The 19,135-nt window shown below is 45.0% G+C and overlaps 10 non-coding genes and 2 pseudogenes across 10 annotated transcripts; all 12 read left to right on the top strand.

Annotated features, from left to right (window-relative positions):
• Positions 1-833: 833 nt before the first annotated feature.
• LOC141227379 (U2 spliceosomal RNA) lies at positions 834-1,024 on the top strand. Its single transcript, XR_012294376.1, has one exon. It is a non-coding gene; the product is annotated as a U2 spliceosomal RNA (small nuclear RNA).
• Positions 1,025-2,139: 1,115 nt separating this feature from the next.
• LOC141227378 (U2 spliceosomal RNA) lies at positions 2,140-2,330 on the top strand. Its single transcript, XR_012294375.1, has one exon. It is a non-coding gene; the product is annotated as a U2 spliceosomal RNA (small nuclear RNA).
• Positions 2,331-3,445: 1,115 nt separating this feature from the next.
• Positions 3,446-3,636, top strand: LOC141226984 (U2 spliceosomal RNA). The gene has a single exon (XR_012294097.1). It is a non-coding gene; the product is annotated as a U2 spliceosomal RNA (small nuclear RNA).
• A 1,112-nt stretch (positions 3,637-4,748) lies between these two features.
• LOC141227331 (U2 spliceosomal RNA) lies at positions 4,749-4,840 on the top strand (annotated as a pseudogene).
• A 790-nt stretch (positions 4,841-5,630) lies between these two features.
• Positions 5,631-5,817, top strand: LOC141227229 (U2 spliceosomal RNA). The gene has a single exon (XR_012294319.1). It is a non-coding gene; the product is annotated as a U2 spliceosomal RNA (small nuclear RNA).
• A 1,115-nt stretch (positions 5,818-6,932) lies between these two features.
• LOC141226996 (U2 spliceosomal RNA) lies at positions 6,933-7,123 on the top strand. The gene has a single exon (XR_012294109.1). It is a non-coding gene; the product is annotated as a U2 spliceosomal RNA (small nuclear RNA).
• Positions 7,124-8,238: 1,115 nt separating this feature from the next.
• LOC141226983 (U2 spliceosomal RNA) lies at positions 8,239-8,429 on the top strand. The gene has a single exon (XR_012294096.1). It is a non-coding gene; the product is annotated as a U2 spliceosomal RNA (small nuclear RNA).
• A 1,112-nt stretch (positions 8,430-9,541) lies between these two features.
• Positions 9,542-9,633, top strand: LOC141227330 (U2 spliceosomal RNA; annotated as a pseudogene).
• A 790-nt stretch (positions 9,634-10,423) lies between these two features.
• On the top strand, positions 10,424-10,610 carry LOC141227228 (U2 spliceosomal RNA). Its single transcript, XR_012294318.1, has one exon. It is a non-coding gene; the product is annotated as a U2 spliceosomal RNA (small nuclear RNA).
• Positions 10,611-11,725: 1,115 nt separating this feature from the next.
• On the top strand, positions 11,726-11,916 carry LOC141226995 (U2 spliceosomal RNA). The gene has a single exon (XR_012294108.1). It is a non-coding gene; the product is annotated as a U2 spliceosomal RNA (small nuclear RNA).
• A 1,115-nt stretch (positions 11,917-13,031) lies between these two features.
• On the top strand, positions 13,032-13,222 carry LOC141227075 (U2 spliceosomal RNA). The gene has a single exon (XR_012294185.1). It is a non-coding gene; the product is annotated as a U2 spliceosomal RNA (small nuclear RNA).
• A 1,112-nt stretch (positions 13,223-14,334) lies between these two features.
• LOC141227377 (U2 spliceosomal RNA) lies at positions 14,335-14,525 on the top strand. The gene has a single exon (XR_012294374.1). It is a non-coding gene; the product is annotated as a U2 spliceosomal RNA (small nuclear RNA).
• The last annotated feature ends 4,610 nt before the right edge of the window (positions 14,526-19,135 follow it).

The raw sequence follows: 19,135 nt of genomic DNA, 5'->3' as shown, positions 1-19,135 counted from the left end.
TTCACCTAAATAACTACAGGTGGTGAGATAAGCTGCACAATATAATTGACCTTTCAGTATATTGTTGCACACACACCATCTATTTAGCAAATGCCCTTGTTATCAACAGCAGCCTTTTAAACTCACCTGAGCTAACAGGTATGTGCGCTGGTTACTCTGCTGCGCTTAAAATTTCTTTTTTGGTTTGCTACAATGCCTTTTCTGAAACGTTGTCTCCTTCTGCTGGAACACTGACTTCTTTCATTTAATGCCTGCAGACTATAAAAGAGAACCCAACCCAAAAAGTTTGGTTGATTAGTCTGTGGCATTCTGTTAAACTGTTGCTTATGGCGATCTCTGTGAGCTTCTCAGCGACATTCAGCCAGCCAGGTATCCTGCCTGCAGTAGATGGAATGTGGCAATGGAACGCTGGCTGCGCGTGTCATAATAGGCTCTGAGCCTTTATATACCTGTGCACAGCAGCAGCCACCTTCAGTCTGCTGCTGGACAGCCAGCAGCAGCAGCAGCAGGAGAGGTATGTAATCAGGAGCCCTCCTGCTAAGGGTAGACAGCTGCTCGTTCCACCCCACCCCCCGCCTTAATTGGTTCTCCTCCCTTCCAACGGTGTTGAGGCGGGTGGGAACAGCAGGGGGTGAAGGTGCTGTGTTTAAAGAGGTGGAGTTATGCAGATCTAAAACGCGTGGATTGCAGCAGCAGCAAGCCGAAAAGTGCAGGCATGTAAGGGATCTAGAGGTTGACAACATGTCTTCTTAACGGGAGTCCAGGAGCTCATCTCCACAAATGGACTTTTCAGGATCCTTGGGTGGCTCCGTAGTTTGAAACCAATTCTGGTTATCGCTTCTCGGCCTTTTGGCTAAGATCAAGTGTAGTATCTGTTCTTATCAGTTTAATATCTGATACGTCCCCTATCTGGGGACCATATATTAAATGGATTTTTAGAACAGGGAGATGGAAAAAGAGCTTGCTCTGTCCACTCCACGCATTGACCTGGTATTGCAGTATCTCCAGGACCGGTGCACCCCTTCTTTAATGCAGTTTCTAAAATCAGAAAGAATTGAATTCAATGTTTTTTGTTCATTTTGCTTGTTTGTCGGATTTTGGGATGGACTCTTTGGCTTTGCTTTTCTTCTCCTCATTGGATTTTTCATGTTCAAAGTTGCAGAAGCCAGATTACAAGCTCATTTTGGTTCAACTTCAGCAACTGTGCATTGCATTGCCATGTAATGTGATGCAATGCTATCTTTCTAGCTCTCCCTTTTTACTTCCTTTTGGATAAACAGACATATTAGGCAAGCATTTTGGAGCTTTCACCTAAATAACTACAGGTGGTGAGATAAGCTGCACAATATAATTGACCTTTCAGTATATTGTTGCACACACACCATCTATTCAGCAAATGCCCTTGTTATCAACAGCAGCCTTTTAAACTCACCTGAGCTAACAGGTATGTGCGCTGGTTACTCTGCTGCGCTTAAAATTTCTTTTTTGGTTTGCTACAATGCCTTTTCTGAAACGTTGTCTCCTTCTGCTGGAACACTGACTTCTTTCATTTAATGCCTGCAGACTATAAAAGAGAACCCAACCCAAAAAGTTTGGTTGATTAGTCTGTGGCATTCTGTTAAACTGTTGCTTATGGCGGTCTCTGTGAGCTTCTCAGCGACATTCAGCCAGCCAGGTATCCTGCCTGCAGTAGATGGAATGTGGCAATGGAACGCTGGCTGCGCGTGTCATAATAGGCTCTGAGCCTTTATATACCTGTGCACAGCAGCAGCCACCTTCAGTCTGCTGCTGGACAGCCAGCAGCAGCAGCAGCAGGAGAGGTATGTAATCAGGAGCCCTCCTGCTAAGGGTAGACAGCTGCTCGTTCCACCCCACCCCCCGCCTTAATTGGTTCTCCTCCCTTCCAACGGTGTTGAGGCGGGTGGGAACAGCAGGGGGTGAAGGTGCTGTGTTTAAAGAGGTGGAGTTATGCAGATCTAAAACGCGTGGATTGCAGCAGCAGCAAGCCGAAAAGTGCAGGCATGTAAGGGATCTAGAGGTTGACAACATGTCTTCTTAACGGGAGTCCAGGAGCTCATCTCCACAAATGGACTTTTCAGGATCCTTGGGTGGCTCCGTAGTTTGAAACCAATTCTGGTTATCGCTTCTCGGCCTTTTGGCTAAGATCAAGTGTAGTATCTGTTCTTATCAGTTTAATATCTGATACGTCCCCTATCTGGGGACCATATATTAAATGGATTTTTAGAACAGGGAGATGGAAAAAGAGCTTGCTCTGTCCACTCCACGCATTGACCTGGTATTGCAGTATCTCCAGGACCGGTGCACCCCTTCTTTAATGCAGTTTCTAAAATCAGAAAGAATTGAATTCAATGTTTTTTGTTCATTTTGCTTGTTTGTCGGATTTTGGGATGGACTCTTTGGCTTTGCTTTTCTTCTCCTCATTGGATTTTTCATGTTCAAAGTTGCAGAAGCCAGATTACAAGCTCATTTTGGTTCAACTTCAGCAACTGTGCATTGCATTGCCATGTAATGTGATGCAATGCTATCTTTCTAGCTCTCCCTTTTTACTTCCTTTTGGATAAACAGACATATTAGGCAAGCATTTTGGAGCTTTCACCTAAATAACTACAGGTGGTGAGATAAGCTGCACAATATAATTGACCTTTCAGTATATTGTTGCACACACACCATCTATTTAGCAAATGCCCTTGTTATCAACAGCAGCCTTTTAAACTCACCTGAGCTAACAGGTATGTGCGCTGGTTACTCTGCTGCGCTTAAAATTTATTTTTTGGTTTGCTACAATGCCTTTTCTGAAACGTTGTCTCCTTCTGCTGGAACACTGACTTCTTTCATTTAATGCCTGCAGACTATAAAAGAGAACCCAACCCAAAAAGTTTGGTTGATTAGTCTGTGGCATTCTGTTAAACTGTTGCTTATGGCGGTCTCTGTGAGCTTCTCAGCGACATTCAGCCAGCCAGGTATCCTGCCTGCAGTAGATGGAATGTGGCAATGGAACGCTGGCTGCGCGTGTCATAATAGGCTCTGAGCCTTTATATACCTGTGCACAGCAGCAGCCACCTTCAGTCTGCTGCTGGACAGCCAGCAGCAGCAGCAGCAGGAGAGGTATGTAATCAGGAGCCCTCCTGCTAAGGGTAGACAGCTGCTCGTTCCACCCCACCCCCCGCCTTAATTGGTTCTCCTCCCTTCCAACGGTGTTGAGGCGGGTGGGAACAGCAGGGGGTGAAGGTGCTGTGTTTAAAGAGGTGGAGTTATGCAGATCTAAAACGCGTGGATTGCAGCAGCAGCAAGCCGAAAAGTGCAGGCATGTAAGGGATCTAGAGGTTGACAACATGTCTTCTTAACGGGAGTCCAGGAGCTCATCTCCACAAATGGACTTTTCAGGATCCTTGGGTGGCTCCGTAGTTTGAAACCAATTCTGGTTATCGCTTCTCGGCCTTTTGGCTAAGATCAAGTGTAGTATCTGTTCTTATCAGTTTAATATCTGATATGTCTCCTATCTGGGGACCATATATTAAATGGATTTTTAGAACAGGGAGATGGAAAAAGAGCTTGCTCTGTCCACTCCACGCATTGACCTGGTATTGCAGTATCTCCAGGACCGGTGCACCCCTTCTTTAATGCAGTTTCTAAAATCAGAAAGAATTGAATTCAATGTTTTTTGTTCATTTTGCTTGTTTGTCGGATTTTGGGATGGACTCTTTGGCTTTGCTTTTCTTCTCCTCATTGGATTTTTCATGTTCAAAGTTGCAGAAGCCAGATTACAAGCTCATTTTGGTTCAACTTCAGCAACTGTGCATTGCATTGCCATGTAATGTGATGCAATGCTATCTTTCTAGCTCTCCCTTTTTACTTCCTTTTGGATAAACAGACATATTAGGCAAGCATTTTGGAGCTTTCACCTAAATAACTACAGGTGGTGAGATAAGCTGCACAATATAATTGACCTTTCAGTATATTGTTGCACACACACCATCTATTTAGCAAATGCCCTTGTTATCAACAGCAGCCTTTTAAACTCACCTGAGCTAACAGGTATGTGCGCTGGTTACTCTGCTGCGCTTAAAATTTCTTTTTTGGTTTGCTACAATTCCTTTTCTGAAACGTTGTCTCCTTCTGCTGGAACACTGACTTCTTTCATTTAATGCCTGCAGACTATAAAAGAGAACCCAACCCAAAAAGTTTGGTTGATTAGTCTGTGGCATTCTGTTAAACTGTTGCTTATGGCGGTCTCTGTGAGCTTCTCAGCGACATTCAGCCAGCCAGGTATCCTGCCTGCAGTAGATGGAATGTGGCAATGGAACGCTGGCTGCGCGTGTCATAATAGGCTCTGAGCCTTTATATACCTGTGCACAGCAGCAGCCACCTTCAATCTGCTGCTGGACAGCCAGCAGCAGCAGCAGGAGAGGTATGTAATCAGGAGCCCTCCTGCTAAGGGTAGACAGCTGCTCGTTCCACCCCACCCCCCGCCTTAATTGGTTCTCCTCCCTTCCAACGGTGTTGAGGCGGGTGGGAACAGCAGGGGGTGAAGGTGCTGTGTTTAAAGAGGTGGAGTTATGCAGATCTAAAACGCGTGGATTGCAGCAGCAGCAAGCCGAAAAGTGCAGGCATGTAAGGGATCTAGAGGTTGACAACATGTCTTCTTAACGGGAGTCCAGGAGCTCATCTCCACAAATGGACTTTTCAGGATCCTTGGGTGGCTCCATAGTTTGAAACCAATTCTGGTTATCGCTTCTCGGCCTTTTGGCTAAGATCAAGTGTAGTATCTTTCGAAAAGGCGGTTTTGGATGTTGGCCGCCCTAGTAGATTGATACATTATGCACACTGGGGTTTAGGCGCTTGTTAGTACGCCAGTTGGCTAATATAGTCATCTGGTGGAAAGCATGGCCCCCCAGGATCGACGCCATTGGGCCGGGGAAGATCGAAAGCCCGAAGTGTGAAGTGCCCCAGGAGTGGTGACCCTGGGGTGCCTTAACTCACTGGGATTGGGAACCCCACTTGAGTTTATGGCACATTTGCACTAGCACTTCAATATTTCTTTCTTCACACACACCCTTATTCCGGGCCTTCTGGCCTTAGGATGGGGAATTTTTCAATTCCCGGTCGAAGGTCCGGGCAGTATTATACTGTGAAACCTTCACTATTTATTTAATTTTTTTTGTCACTGTGTGTCCACTTTTTCACGTGTGTCCACGTCCTTACTAGGATTTTGTCGGGATGCGGTTCCCTTACGGGTTCCTCTCTTGGCAGGTCTAGGGGGGGAGTGTGTGGCCATCAGGTTCCGCTCCCCCCTGAACCCCCCTGGCTCTCCTCTTTCGGGAGGAGAGCATTGTTGGCTCCCCTCTTCCGGGAGGGGAGCACAGTCTTTGGCTCCCAGTGCCTTGCTCGGGTGAGAACTCGGGCAGGTATTGGGGGTAAGATTGGGTCGCCTCTGGCTCCGGCTGGAGGTGGCTATTTGTCCCTGTTCCTCGCTGTGGCCTTCTGGCTCGGAGGGACGGGGAATGGTTTGGGGGACCCTTCTCCTTTTGGAGAGGGTTTTAAGAAGACCAGCATCCTAGTGCACTTTTTTTGTGGCACTTGTCACTTTTTTAAGCGCACTCGGGTTTTGTACACGAATTCGGGCTTTCAATAGAAAAAAAAAAATCTGTTCTTATCAGTTTAATATCTGATACGTCCCCTATCTGGGGACCATATATTAAATGGATTTTTAGAACAGGGAGATGGAAAAAGAGCTTGCTCTGTCCACTCCACGCATTGACCTGGTATTGCAGTATCTCCAGGACCGGTGCACCCCTTCTTTAATGCAGTTTCTAAAATCAGAAAGAATTGAATTCAATGTTTTTTGTTCATTTTGCTTGTTTGTCGGATTTTGGGATGGACTCTTTGGCTTTGCTTTTCTTCTCCTCATTGGATTTTTCATGTTCAAAGTTGCAGAAGCCAGATTACAAGATCATTTTGGTTCAACTTCAGCAACTGTGCATTGCATTGCCATGTAATGTGATGCAATGCTATCTTTCTAGCTCTCCCTTTTTACTTCCTTTTGGATAAACAGACATATTAGGCAAGCATTTTGGAGCTTTCACCTAAATAACTACAGGTGGTGAGATAAGCTGCACAATATAATTGACCTTTCAGTATATTGTTGCACACACACCATCTATTTAGCAAATGCCCTTGTTATCAACAGCAGCCTTTTAAACTCACCTGAGCTAACAGGTATGTGCGCTGGTTACTCTGCTGCGCTTAAAATTTCTTTTTTGGTTTGCTACAATGCCTTTTCTGAAACGTTGTCTCCTTCTGCTGGAACACTGACTTCTTTCATTTAATGCCTGCAGACTATAAAAGAGAACCCAACCCAAAAAGTTTGGTTGATTAGTCTGTGGCATTCTGTTAAACTGTTGCTTATGGCGGTCTCTGTGAGCTTCTCAGCGACATTCAGCCAGCCAGGTATCCTGCCTGCAGTAGATGGAATGTGGCAATGGAACGCTGGCTGCGCGTGTCATAATAGGCTCTGAGCCTTTATATACCTGTGCACAGCAGCAGCCACCTTCAGTCTGCTGCTGGACAGCCAGCAGCAGCAGCAGCAGGAGAGGTATGTAATCAGGAGCCCTCCTGCTAAGGGTAGACAGCTGCTCGTTCCACCCCACCCCCCGCCTTAATTGGTTCTCCTCCCTTCCAACGGTGTTGAGGCGGGTGGGAACAGCAGGGGGTGAAGGTGCTGTGTTTAAAGAGGTGGAGTTATGCAGATCTAAAACGCGTGGATTGCAGCAGCAGCAAGCCGAAAAGTGCAGGCATGTAAGGGATCTAGAGGTTGACAACATGTCTTCTTAACGGGAGTCCAGGAGCTCATCTCCACAAATGGACTTTTCAGGATCCTTGGGTGGCTCCGTAGTTTGAAACCAATTCTGGTTATCGCTTCTCGGCCTTTTGGCTAAGATCAAGTGTAGTATCTGTTCTTATCAGTTTAATATCTGATACATCCCCTATCTGGGGACCATATATTAAATGGATTTTTAGAACAGGGAGATGGAAAAAGAGCTTGCTCTGTCCACTCCACGCATTGACCTGGTATTGCAGTATCTCCAGGACCGGTGCACCCCTTCTTTAATGCAGTTTCTAAAATCAGAAAGAATTGAATTCAATGTTTTTTGTTCATTTTGCTTGTTTGTCGGATTTTGGGATGGACTCTTTGGCTTTGCTTTTCTTCTCCTCATTGGATTTTTCATGTTCAAAGTTGCAGAAGCCAGATTACAAGCTCATTTTGGTTCAACTTCAGCAACTGTGCATTGCATTGCCATGTAATGTGATGCAATGCTATCTTTCTAGCTCTCCCTTTTTACTTCCTTTTGGATAAACAGACATATTAGGCAAGCATTTTGGAGCTTTCACCTAAATAACTACAGGTGGTGAGATAAGCTGCACAATATAATTGACCTTTCAGTATATTGTTGCACACACACCATCTATTTAGCAAATGCCCTTGTTATCAACAGCAGCCTTTTAAACTCACCTGAGCTAACAGGTATGTGCGCTGGTTACTCTGCTGCGCTTAAAATTTATTTTTTGGTTTGCTACAATGCCTTTTCTGAAACGTTGTCTCCTTCTGCTGGAACACTGACTTCTTTCATTTAATGCCTGCAGACTATAAAAGAGAACCCAACCCAAAAAGTTTGGTTGATTAGTCTGTGGCATTCTGTTAAACTGTTGCTTATGGCGGTCTCTGTGAGCTTCTCAGCGACATTCAGCCAGCCAGGTATCCTGCCTGCAGTAGATGGAATGTGGCAATGGAACGCTGGCTGCGCGTGTCATAATAGGCTCTGAGCCTTTATATACCTGTGCACAGCAGCAGCCACCTTCAGTCTGCTGCTGGACAGCCAGCAGCAGCAGCAGCAGGAGAGGTATGTAATCAGGAGCCCTCCTGCTAAGGGTAGACAGCTGCTCGTTCCACCCCACCCCCCGCCTTAATTGGTTCTCCTCCCTTCCAACGGTGTTGAGGCGGGTGGGAACAGCAGGGGGTGAAGGTGCTGTGTTTAAAGAGGTGGAGTTATGCAGATCTAAAACGCGTGGATTGCAGCAGCAGCAAGCCGAAAAGTGCAGGCATGTAAGGGATCTAGAGGTTGACAACATGTCTTCTTAACGGGAGTCCAGGAGCTCATCTCCACAAATGGACTTTTCAGGATCCTTGGGTGGCTCCGTAGTTTGAAACCAATTCTGGTTATCGCTTCTCGGCCTTTTGGCTAAGATCAAGTGTAGTATCTGTTCTTATCAGTTTAATATCTGATATGTCTCCTATCTGGGGACCATATATTAAATGGATTTTTAGAACAGGGAGATGGAAAAAGAGCTTGCTCTGTCCACTCCACGCATTGACCTGGTATTGCAGTATCTCCAGGACCGGTGCACCCCTTCTTTAATGCAGTTTCTAAAATCAGAAAGAATTGAATTCAATGTTTTTTGTTCATTTTGCTTGTTTGTCGGATTTTGGGATGGACTCTTTGGCTTTGCTTTTCTTCTCCTCATTGGATTTTTCATGTTCAAAGTTGCAGAAGCCAGATTACAAGCTCATTTTGGTTCAACTTCAGCAACTGTGCATTGCATTGCCATGTAATGTGATGCAATGCTATCTTTCTAGCTCTCCCTTTTTACTTCCTTTTGGATAAACAGACATATTAGGCAAGCATTTTGGAGCTTTCACCTAAATAACTACAGGTGGTGAGATAAGCTGCACAATATAATTGACCTTTCAGTATATTGTTGCACACACACCATCTATTTAGCAAATGCCCTTGTTATCAACAGCAGCCTTTTAAACTCACCTGAGCTAACAGGTATGTGCGCTGGTTACTCTGCTGCGCTTAAAATTTCTTTTTTGGTTTGCTACAATTCCTTTTCTGAAACGTTGTCTCCTTCTGCTGGAACACTGACTTCTTTCATTTAATGCCTGCAGACTATAAAAGAGAACCCAACCCAAAAAGTTTGGTTGATTAGTCTGTGGCATTCTGTTAAACTGTTGCTTATGGCGGTCTCTGTGAGCTTCTCAGCGACATTCAGCCAGCCAGGTATCCTGCCTGCAGTAGATGGAATGTGGCAATGGAACGCTGGCTGCGCGTGTCATAATAGGCTCTGAGCCTTTATATACCTGTGCACAGCAGCAGCCACCTTCAATCTGCTGCTGGACAGCCAGCAGCAGCAGCAGGAGAGGTATGTAATCAGGAGCCCTCCTGCTAAGGGTAGACAGCTGCTCGTTCCACCCCACCCCCCGCCTTAATTGGTTCTCCTCCCTTCCAACGGTGTTGAGGCGGGTGGGAACAGCAGGGGGTGAAGGTGCTGTGTTTAAAGAGGTGGAGTTATGCAGATCTAAAACGCGTGGATTGCAGCAGCAGCAAGCCGAAAAGTGCAGGCATGTAAGGGATCTAGAGGTTGACAACATGTCTTCTTAACGGGAGTCCAGGAGCTCATCTCCACAAATGGACTTTTCAGGATCCTTGGGTGGCTCCGTAGTTTGAAACCAATTCTGGTTATCGCTTCTCGGCCTTTTGGCTAAGATCAAGTGTAGTATCTTTCGAAAAGGCGGTTTTGGATGTTGGCCGCCCTAGTAGATTGATACATTATGCACACTGGGGTTTAGGCGCTTGTTAGTACGCCAGTTGGCTAATATAGTCATCTGGTGGAAAGCATGGCCCCCCAGGATCGACGCCATTGGGCCGGGGAAGATCGAAAGCCCGAAGTGTGAAGTGCCCCAGGAGTGGTGACCCTGGGGTGCCTTAACTCACTGGGATTGGGAACCCCACTTGAGTTTATGGCACATTTGCACTAGCACTTCAATATTTCTTTCTTCACACACACCCTTATTCCGGGCCTTCTGGCCTTAGGATGGGGAATTTTTCAATTCCCGGTCGAAGGTCCGGGCAGTATTATACTGTGAAACCTTCACTATTTATTTAATTTTTTTTGTCACTGTGTGTCCACTTTTTCACGTGTGTCCACGTCCTTACTAGGATTTTGTCGGGATGCGGTTCCCTTACGGGTTCCTCTCTTGGCAGGTCTAGGGGGGGAGTGTGTGGCCATCAGGTTCCGCTCCCCCCTGAACCCCCCTGGCTCTCCTCTTTCGGGAGGAGAGCATTGTTGGCTCCCCTCTTCCGGGAGGGGAGCACAGTCTTTGGCTCCCAGTGCCTTGCTCGGGTGAGAACTCGGGCAGGTATTGGGGGTAAGATTGGGTCGCCTCTGGCTCCGGCTGGAGGTGGCTATTTGTCCCTGTTCCTCGCTGTGGCCTTCTGGCTCGGAGGGACGGGGAATGGTTTGGGGGACCCTTCTCCTTTTGGAGAGGGTTTTAAGAAGACCAGCATCCTAGTGCACTTTTTTTGTGGCACTTGTCACTTTTTTAAGCGCACTCGGGTTTTGTACACGAATTCGGGCTTTCAATAGAAAAAAAAAAATCTGTTCTTATCAGTTTAATATCTGATACGTCCCCTATCTGGGGACCATATATTAAATGGATTTTTAGAACAGGGAGATGGAAAAAGAGCTTGCTCTGTCCACTCCACGCATTGACCTGGTATTGCAGTATCTCCAGGACCGGTGCACCCCTTCTTTAATGCAGTTTCTAAAATCAGAAAGAATTGAATTCAATGTTTTTTGTTCATTTTGCTTGTTTGTCGGATTTTGGGATGGACTCTTTGGCTTTGCTTTTCTTCTCCTCATTGGATTTTTCATGTTCAAAGTTGCAGAAGCCAGATTACAAGATCATTTTGGTTCAACTTCAGCAACTGTGCATTGCATTGCCATGTAATGTGATGCAATGCTATCTTTCTAGCTCTCCCTTTTTACTTCCTTTTGGATAAACAGACATATTAGGCAAGCATTTTGGAGCTTTCACCTAAATAACTACAGGTGGTGAGATAAGCTGCACAATATAATTGACCTTTCAGTATATTGTTGCACACACACCATCTATTTAGCAAATGCCCTTGTTATCAACAGCAGCCTTTTAAACTCACCTGAGCTAACAGGTATGTGCGCTGGTTACTCTGCTGCGCTTAAAATTTCTTTTTTGGTTTGCTACAATGCCTTTTCTGAAACGTTGTCTCCTTCTGCTGGAACACTGACTTCTTTCATTTAATGCCTGCAGACTATAAAAGAGAACCCAACCCAAAAAGTTTGGTTGATTAGTCTGTGGCATTCTGTTAAACTGTTGCTTATGGCGGTCTCTGTGAGCTTCTCAGCGACATTCAGCCAGCCAGGTATCCTGCCTGCAGTAGATGGAATGTGGCAATGGAACGCTGGCTGCGCGTGTCATAATAGGCTCTGAGCCTTTATATACCTGTGCACAGCAGCAGCCACCTTCAGTCTGCTGCTGGACAGCCAGCAGCAGCAGCAGCAGGAGAGGTATGTAATCAGGAGCCCTCCTGCTAAGGGTAGACAGCTGCTCGTTCCACCCCACCCCCCGCCTTAATTGGTTCTCCTCCCTTCCAACGGTGTTGAGGCGGGTGGGAACAGCAGGGGGTGAAGGTGCTGTGTTTAAAGAGGTGGAGTTATGCAGATCTAAAACGCGTGGATTGCAGCAGCAGCAAGCCGAAAAGTGCAGGCATGTAAGGGATCTAGAGGTTGACAACATGTCTTCTTAACGGGAGTCCAGGAGCTCATCTCCACAAATGGACTTTTCAGGATCCTTGGGTGGCTCCGTAGTTTGAAACCAATTCTGGTTATCGCTTCTCGGCCTTTTGGCTAAGATCAAGTGTAGTATCTGTTCTTATCAGTTTAATATCTGATACATCCCCTATCTGGGGACCATATATTAAATGGATTTTTAGAACAGGGAGATGGAAAAAGAGCTTGCTCTGTCCACTCCACGCATTGACCTGGTATTGCAGTATCTCCAGGACCGGTGCACCCCTTCTTTAATGCAGTTTCTAAAATCAGAAAGAATTGAATTCAATGTTTTTTGTTCATTTTGCTTGTTTGTCGGATTTTGGGATGGACTCTTTGGCTTTGCTTTTCTTCTCCTCATTGGATTTTTCATGTTCAAAGTTGCAGAAGCCAGATTACAAGCTCATTTTGGTTCAACTTCAGCAACTGTGCATTGCATTGCCATGTAATGTGATGCAATGCTATCTTTCTAGCTCTCCCTTTTTACTTCCTTTTGGATAAACAGACATATTAGGCAAGCATTTTGGAGCTTTCACCTAAATAACTACAGGTGGTGAGATAAGCTGCACAATATAATTGACCTTTCAGTATATTGTTGCACACACACCATCTATTTAGCAAATGCCCTTGTTATCAACAGCAGCCTTTTAAACTCACCTGAGCTAACAGGTATGTGCGCTTGTTACTCTGCTGCGCTTAAAATTTCTTTTTTGGTTTGCTACAATGCCTTTTCTGAAACGTTGTCTCCTTCTGCTGGAACACTGACTTCTTTAATTTAATGCCTGCAGACTATAAAAGAGAACCCAACCCAAAAAGTTTGGTTGATTAGTCTGTGGCATTCTGTTAAACTGTTGCTTATGGCGGTCTCTGTGAGCTTCTCAGCGACATTCAGCCAGCCAGGTATCCTGCCTGCAGTAGATGGAATGTGGCAATGGAACGCTGGCTGCGCGTGTCATAATAGGCTCTGAGCCTTTATATACCTGTGCACAGCAGCAGCCACCTTCAGTCTGCTGCTGGACAGCCAGCAGCAGCAGCAGCAGGAGAGGTATGTAATCAGGAGCCCTCCTGCTAAGGGTAGACAGCTGCTCGTTCCACCCCACCCCCCGCCTTAATTGGTTCTCCTCCCTTCCAACGGTGTTGAGGCGGGTGGGAACAGCAGGGGGTGAAGGTGCTGTGTTTAAAGAGGTGGAGTTATGCAGATCTAAAACGCGTGGATTGCAGCAGCAGCAAGCCGAAAAGTGCAGGCATGTAAGGGATCTAGAGGTTGACAACATGTCTTCTTAACGGGAGTCCAGGAGCTCATCTCCACAAATGGACTTTTCAGGATCCTTGGGTGGCTCCGTAGTTTGAAACCAATTCTGGTTATCGCTTCTCGGCCTTTTGGCTAAGATCAAGTGTAGTATCTGTTCTTATCAATTTAATATCTGATACGTCCCCTATCTGGGGACCATATATTAAATGGATTTTTAGAACAGGGAGATGGAAAAAGAGCTTGCTCTGTCCACTCCACGCATTGACCTGGTATTGCAGTATCTCCAGGACCGGTGCACCCCTTCTTTAATGCAGTTTCTAAAATCAGAAAGAATTGAATTCAATGTTTTTTGTTCATTTTGCTTGTTTGTCGGATTTTGGGATGGACTCTTTGGCTTTGCTTTTCTTCTCCTCATTGGATTTTTCATGTTCAAAGTTGCAGAAGCCAGATTACAAGCTCATTTTGGTTCAACTTCAGCAACTGTGCATTGCATTGCCATGTAATGTGATGCAATGCTATCTTTCTAGCTCTCCCTTTTTACTTCCTTTTGGATAAACAGACATATTAGGCAAGCATTTTGGAGCTTTCACCTAAATAACTACAGGTGGTGAGATAAGCTGCACAATATAATTGACCTTTCAGTATATTGTTGCACACACACCATCTATTTAGCAAATGCCCTTGTTATCAACAGCAGCCTTTTAAACTCACCTGAGCTAACAGGTATGTGCGCTGGTTACTCTGCTGCGCTTAAAATTTCTTTTTTGGTTTGCTACAATGCCTTTTCTGAAACGTTGTCTCCTTCTGCTGGAACACTGACTTCTTTCATTTAATGCCTGCAGACTATAAAAGAGAACCCAACCCAAAAAGTTTGGTTGATTAGTCTGTGGCATTCTGTTAAACTGTTGCTTATGGCGGTCTCTGTGAGCTTCTCAGCGACATTCAGCCAGCCAGGTATCCTGCCTGCAGTAGATGGAATGTGGCAATGGAACGCTGGCTGCGCGTGTCATAATAGGCTCTGAGCCTTTATATACCTGTGCACAGCAGCAGCCACCTTCAGTCTGCTGCTGGACAGCCAGCAGCAGCAGCAGGAGAGGTATGTAATCAGGAGCCCTCCTGCTAAGGGTAGACAGCTGCTCGTTCCACCCCACCCCCCGCCTTAATTGGTTCTCCTCCCTTCCAACGGTGTTGAGGCGGGTGGGAACAGCAGGGGGTGAAGGTGCTGTGTTTAAAGAGGTGGAGTTATGCAGATCTAAAACGCGTGGATTGCAGCAGCAGCAAGCCGAAAAGTGCAGGCATGTAAGGGATCTAGAGGTTGACAACATGTCTTCTTAACGGGAGTCCAGGAGCTCATCTCCACAAATGGACTTTTCAGGATCCTTGGGTGGCTCCGTAGTTTGAAACCAATTCTGGTTATCGCTTCTCGGCCTTTTGGCTAAGATCAAGTGTAGTATCTGTTCTTATCAGTTTAATATCTGATACGTCCCCTATCTGGGGACCATATATTAAATGGATTTTTAGAACAGGGAGATGGAAAAAGAGCTTGCTCTGTCCACTCCACGCATTGACCTGGTATTGCAGTATCTCCAGGACCGGTGCACCCCTTCTTTAATGCAGTTTCTAAAATCAGAAAGAATTGAATTCAATGTTTTTTGTTCATTTTGCTTGTTTGTCGGATTTTGGGATGGACTCTTTGGCTTTGCTTTTCTTCTCCTCATTGGATTTTTCATGTTCAAAGTTGCAGAAGCCAGATTACAAGATCATTTTGGTTCAACTTCAGCAACTGTGCATTGCATTGCCATGTAATGTGATGCAATGCTATCTTTCTAGCTCTCCCTTTTTACTTCCTTTTGGATAAACAGACATATTAGGCAAGCATTTTGGAGCTTTCACCTAAATAACTACAGGTGGTGAGATAAGCTGCACAATATAATTGACCTTTCAGTATATTGTTGCACACACACCATCTATTTAGCAAATGCCCTTGTTATCAACAGCAGCCTTTTAAACTCACCTGAGCTAACAGGTATGTGCGCTGGTTACTCTGCTGCGCTTAAAATTTCTTTTTTGGTTTGCTACAATGCCTTTTCTGAAACGTTGTCTCCTTCTGCTGGAACACTGACTTCTTTCATTTAATGCCTGCAGACTATAAAAGAGAACCCAACCCAAAAAGTTTGGTTGATTAGTCTGTGGCATTCTGTTAAACTGTTGCTTATGGCGGTCTCTGTGAGCTTCTCAGCGACATTCAGCCAGCCAGGTATCCTGCCTGCAGTAGATGGAATGTGGCAATGGAACGCTGGCTGCGCGTGTCATAATAGGCTCTGAGCCTTTATATACCTGTGCACAGCAGCAGCCACCTTCAGTCTGCTGCTGGACAGCCAGCAGCAGCAGCAGCAGGAGAGGTATGTAATCAGGAGCCCTCCTGCTAAGGGTAGACAGCTGCTCGTTCCACCCCACCCCCCGCCTTAATTGGTTCTCCTCCCTTCCAACGGTGTTGAGGCGGGTGGGAACAGCAGGGGGTGAAGGTGCTGTGTTTAAAGAGGTGGAGTTATGCAGATCTAAAACGCGTGGATTGCAGCAGCAGCAAGCCGAAAAGTGCAGGCATGTAAGGGATCTAGAGGTTGACAACATGTCTTCTTAACGGGAGTCCAGGAGCTCATCTCCACAAATGGACTTTTCAGGATCCTTGGGTGGCTCCGTAGTTTGAAACCAATTCTGGTTATCGCTTCTCGGCCTTTTGGCTGAGACCAAGTGCTTCACAGCAGGAGGTTTCAGTTGAAGGGCACTCAGGTACCCCTCTCCTTGGCCTGGCAGGATCGTCCACTTCGGTGGGCTTCACCTGCCTGCTGCTATTAGGGAGAGGGATTAGTCCTAGGGTAACGGGCAGCGATCCCCCAGCCTTCAGGTGCTTTATCTCAAAGCTCTGAAGGCGCAGATTGCAGGCGGTTGCAATTTGCATTTTGTTGCGCCATACCATGGAGGTTGACCCCAACCTCGTGCCTCTATATGCGAGGCTTAAGAACACCATAAGGGTCCGATTTACGGCTGGTGGTTCCGATATACGGAATCTGGGATATGTAGTCCAGGACGTGCTTGAGAAACTGCTCCACGTCAGAACCAACGAAATCCTTTCTATCCAGGATTATCCTCGACGTGGAGATTATGATGTAACCTTTACTGGCGAAGGTATTTTCAAAGATGTTTTGTCCAGAGTTAAGTCGGTAGAAAATAGCCCTGGTCTAAAAGGGATTCAGATCATCGAGCACGTCCTGGATGAGGTAAAGATGGTGGTTGTGAAAATCTTCTCACCCTTCATAACAGCACCAGAGGTTATTTCCTTTTTGTCAGTTTATTTTAAAAGTGTGAAATTGATTGGGAAAGTGTTGAATGAGTTTAACATCTGGACCTCAAAATGGAAGTTTTTAGTAAAATGTGAAAGAGACCCTAAATTCCCTGGAGGTGTGAGACTTCCTCCAGCTCGATTTAAAATAGGGCAAACTAATGGGGATTTTTTTTTCTCAGGAATGCCACTTTTCTGTAGGTATTGTGGTCTCTATGGGCACTCTAAGGATAGTTGTGGTGCCACTTGTAGAAATTGTGCCAGTACTGAACATGACACAAAGGAGTGCCCAAATGAAAAAAAATGCTCTTTTTGTCGGACACCTGGTCATTTCTATTTTTCTTGCCCTCACAGGTTCAGAGAGGATGAACAAAAACAAAAGGAGAAGTCCAAGACATCCGGGAATGGACGGGCCAATCAGACCACCCCTCAGGAGGAGGAGCAACAACCTGGAGCCTCGGGAGGTGATAAGGGCGCTTCAACTAGTAACAATCCCTCCGAGTCAATGACAGGTAACTCACAGGAGCCCAGGAGCTGGCTGAAAGACCATAAGGAGGCTAAAAGGAAGGCTGAGAAAGATCATAAAGGGGCGGTCGGTAAGGCCAAAAAAGAGCGCCAAAAGGCTGACACCGAGCCCAAAATTCCCACTGGGTCTCACGAGAGCGAGGGCGGTACGTGGCATTTGGTGAGGTCTCATAATAAGAAAAAGAATGGTTCTGTGGAGGTGGCTAATAGGGAGGAGATGGATACATCCCCTCACGGGGGTGTAGACTCTGGAATCCCGAGGTCCCGGGGCTCTGCTGCTCCAGGTGGGGCCCCGAACCTGGCTGCCTCCGGGGACTCTGAGGCTCCGCCATGTGCGCAGCCTGCCCCTGTGTTACGACCCTCTGCGGGTCAGCAGGGGAGTGCGGAGCCTCTCGGAGACCCACCTGACGAGGACCTAAATGGTCAGCCTATGGAGACCCAGTGTAACCTTTCTCTCAATATCCTTCCGAGCTACACCCCAGTAGCGTCGGGTCTTAATTTAAGTGAATGTTCCTTCTCCGATGATGAAGACTCTTTGATAACGGTGGATTCAGAAGAGGGCGTTGGTGAAAGTCCAAGTGGTCTGATCCGTCCATCGGATAGGTAAAGTCCAGTTTTTGTTTCTTCCTAACCATTTGTTATGATGGCTGACATTAGTGGTGTTTCCCTCAATGTGAGAGGCATAGGATCCAAGACCAGAAGAGCTACTGTTTTACATTTTTTAACCTGTTTTACAGCTTCTGTTTTCTTTTTACAAGAATGTCATATCCCTCATAAGATTTCTTACAAAAAATATAAGGAAGAGTGGAAACATGGTCCATCGGTCTGGTCTGGATCAAATGCAACCGGATCAGCCGGGGTAGCTATACTTTTTAAGGGAAATGTGTCTATTGATTTTATCCAAGATATTTTACCGGGTCGTATTCTTTTAGTTAAGGCTTTTATTGATGGGACAAGATGGCAGTTTTTAAATTTTTATGGGTCACCTGATAAAAATGAAAGGGCTGATATGCTGGAAATTTTACCTTTATTTATTAACATTTCTGAACCTTTTATCCTGGCAGGTGATTTTAATTGTATTTTAAAAGGCGAAAGCCGACGCTCCGGTTCCGTGAGTAGAAATTATGACAAAACGTCTGGAATGTTAAGCAATATTATAAATGATTGTAAATTAACTGATGTGTATAAAGAATGTAACAAGGATAGCCCTATAGACGCTGGTTTCACCTGGAGCAATTCTACATGTAGCTCCAGGATAGATTTTGTTTTAGGTTCAGAAAAAATACTGCCAGTGAAATGTGAAGTTTTAACTAATATTCTCTCAGATCACAAGGTTTTATCTTTTAGAGTGAGGATTAATGGAAAGAAGAAATGTGGTAAGAAATCTTGGAAATTGAATGTGTCCCTTTTAAAAGATCCACAAATTTTATCGGATTTTATTGAGTTTTATGTAAACTGTAGAAAAAGGAAAAACCCCAATATTTCTTTTAGCTCCTGGTGGGATAGAATGAAAATAAACATTAAAGATTTCTTTATAAAGAAAAGCATACAAAAAGCTAAAGAAAAGTTTGAGATCTATAATTTTCTTAATATCAGGTTACAGACATTGTACAAATTCAAAGACAATGGTCTGGATGTAGGTAATGATATATTGAGTCTTAAAGGAGAAATTTCAAAGTGGTTGGAACAAAAAGGAAAAGAACTGATTTTTCGTTCAAAGGTAAAACACGTAGAAGAGGATGAGACTTGTTCCAGGTATTTTTTTAAGAAAAACAAACAGGCGAAAACAATAATTGATAACATAGATGGAGATAATAATATCAACGTTATATTGGATAAGGTAAATGTCTATTTTAATGATCTTTTTAATGTAAAAACTGTAGACCATGATTTAATACACACTTTCCTGGGGGAGATCAAGTCCACCCTAGATGCTGATGCCCAAAGTTTTTTATCCCAACCTCTAGTTGAGGAAGAGATTTTAGAAACCATGAAGAGTTTTAAAAATGGTAAAGTGCCCGGCCCTGATGGTATCCCCATAGAGTTTTATATAAGTTTTTATGATATTTTAAAAGATGATTTGTTTAATTTGTTTTCCGAAGTTTTTAATAATAAGGTTTTACTCAACTCATGGAAGAAAGGTGAGTTATCACTACTATACAAAAAAGGTGACAAAACGGATCTTAAAAACTGGAGGCCGATAACTCTTTTAAATAGTGATTACAAAATTATGGCTAAGATCTGTGCAAATCGGTTGAAAAAGGTGATACATAAAGTAATTCATGCAAATCAGGTATGCGGGGTACCTGGGCGTAGTATCTGGGACAATTTAAACCTGGTGAAAGATTGTA

The sequence above is a fragment of the Phyllobates terribilis genome, unplaced genomic scaffold (genome assembly GCF_046119375.1).
Source record: "Phyllobates terribilis strain yellow unplaced genomic scaffold, ASM4611937v1 Scaffold_416__1_contigs__length_1633014, whole genome shotgun sequence".
NCBI classification, from domain to species: Eukaryota; Metazoa; Chordata; class Amphibia; order Anura; family Dendrobatidae; genus Phyllobates; species Phyllobates terribilis.
Note: the sequence above shows the minus strand (reverse complement) of the source record. Positions and strands in the feature narration are given on the sequence as shown.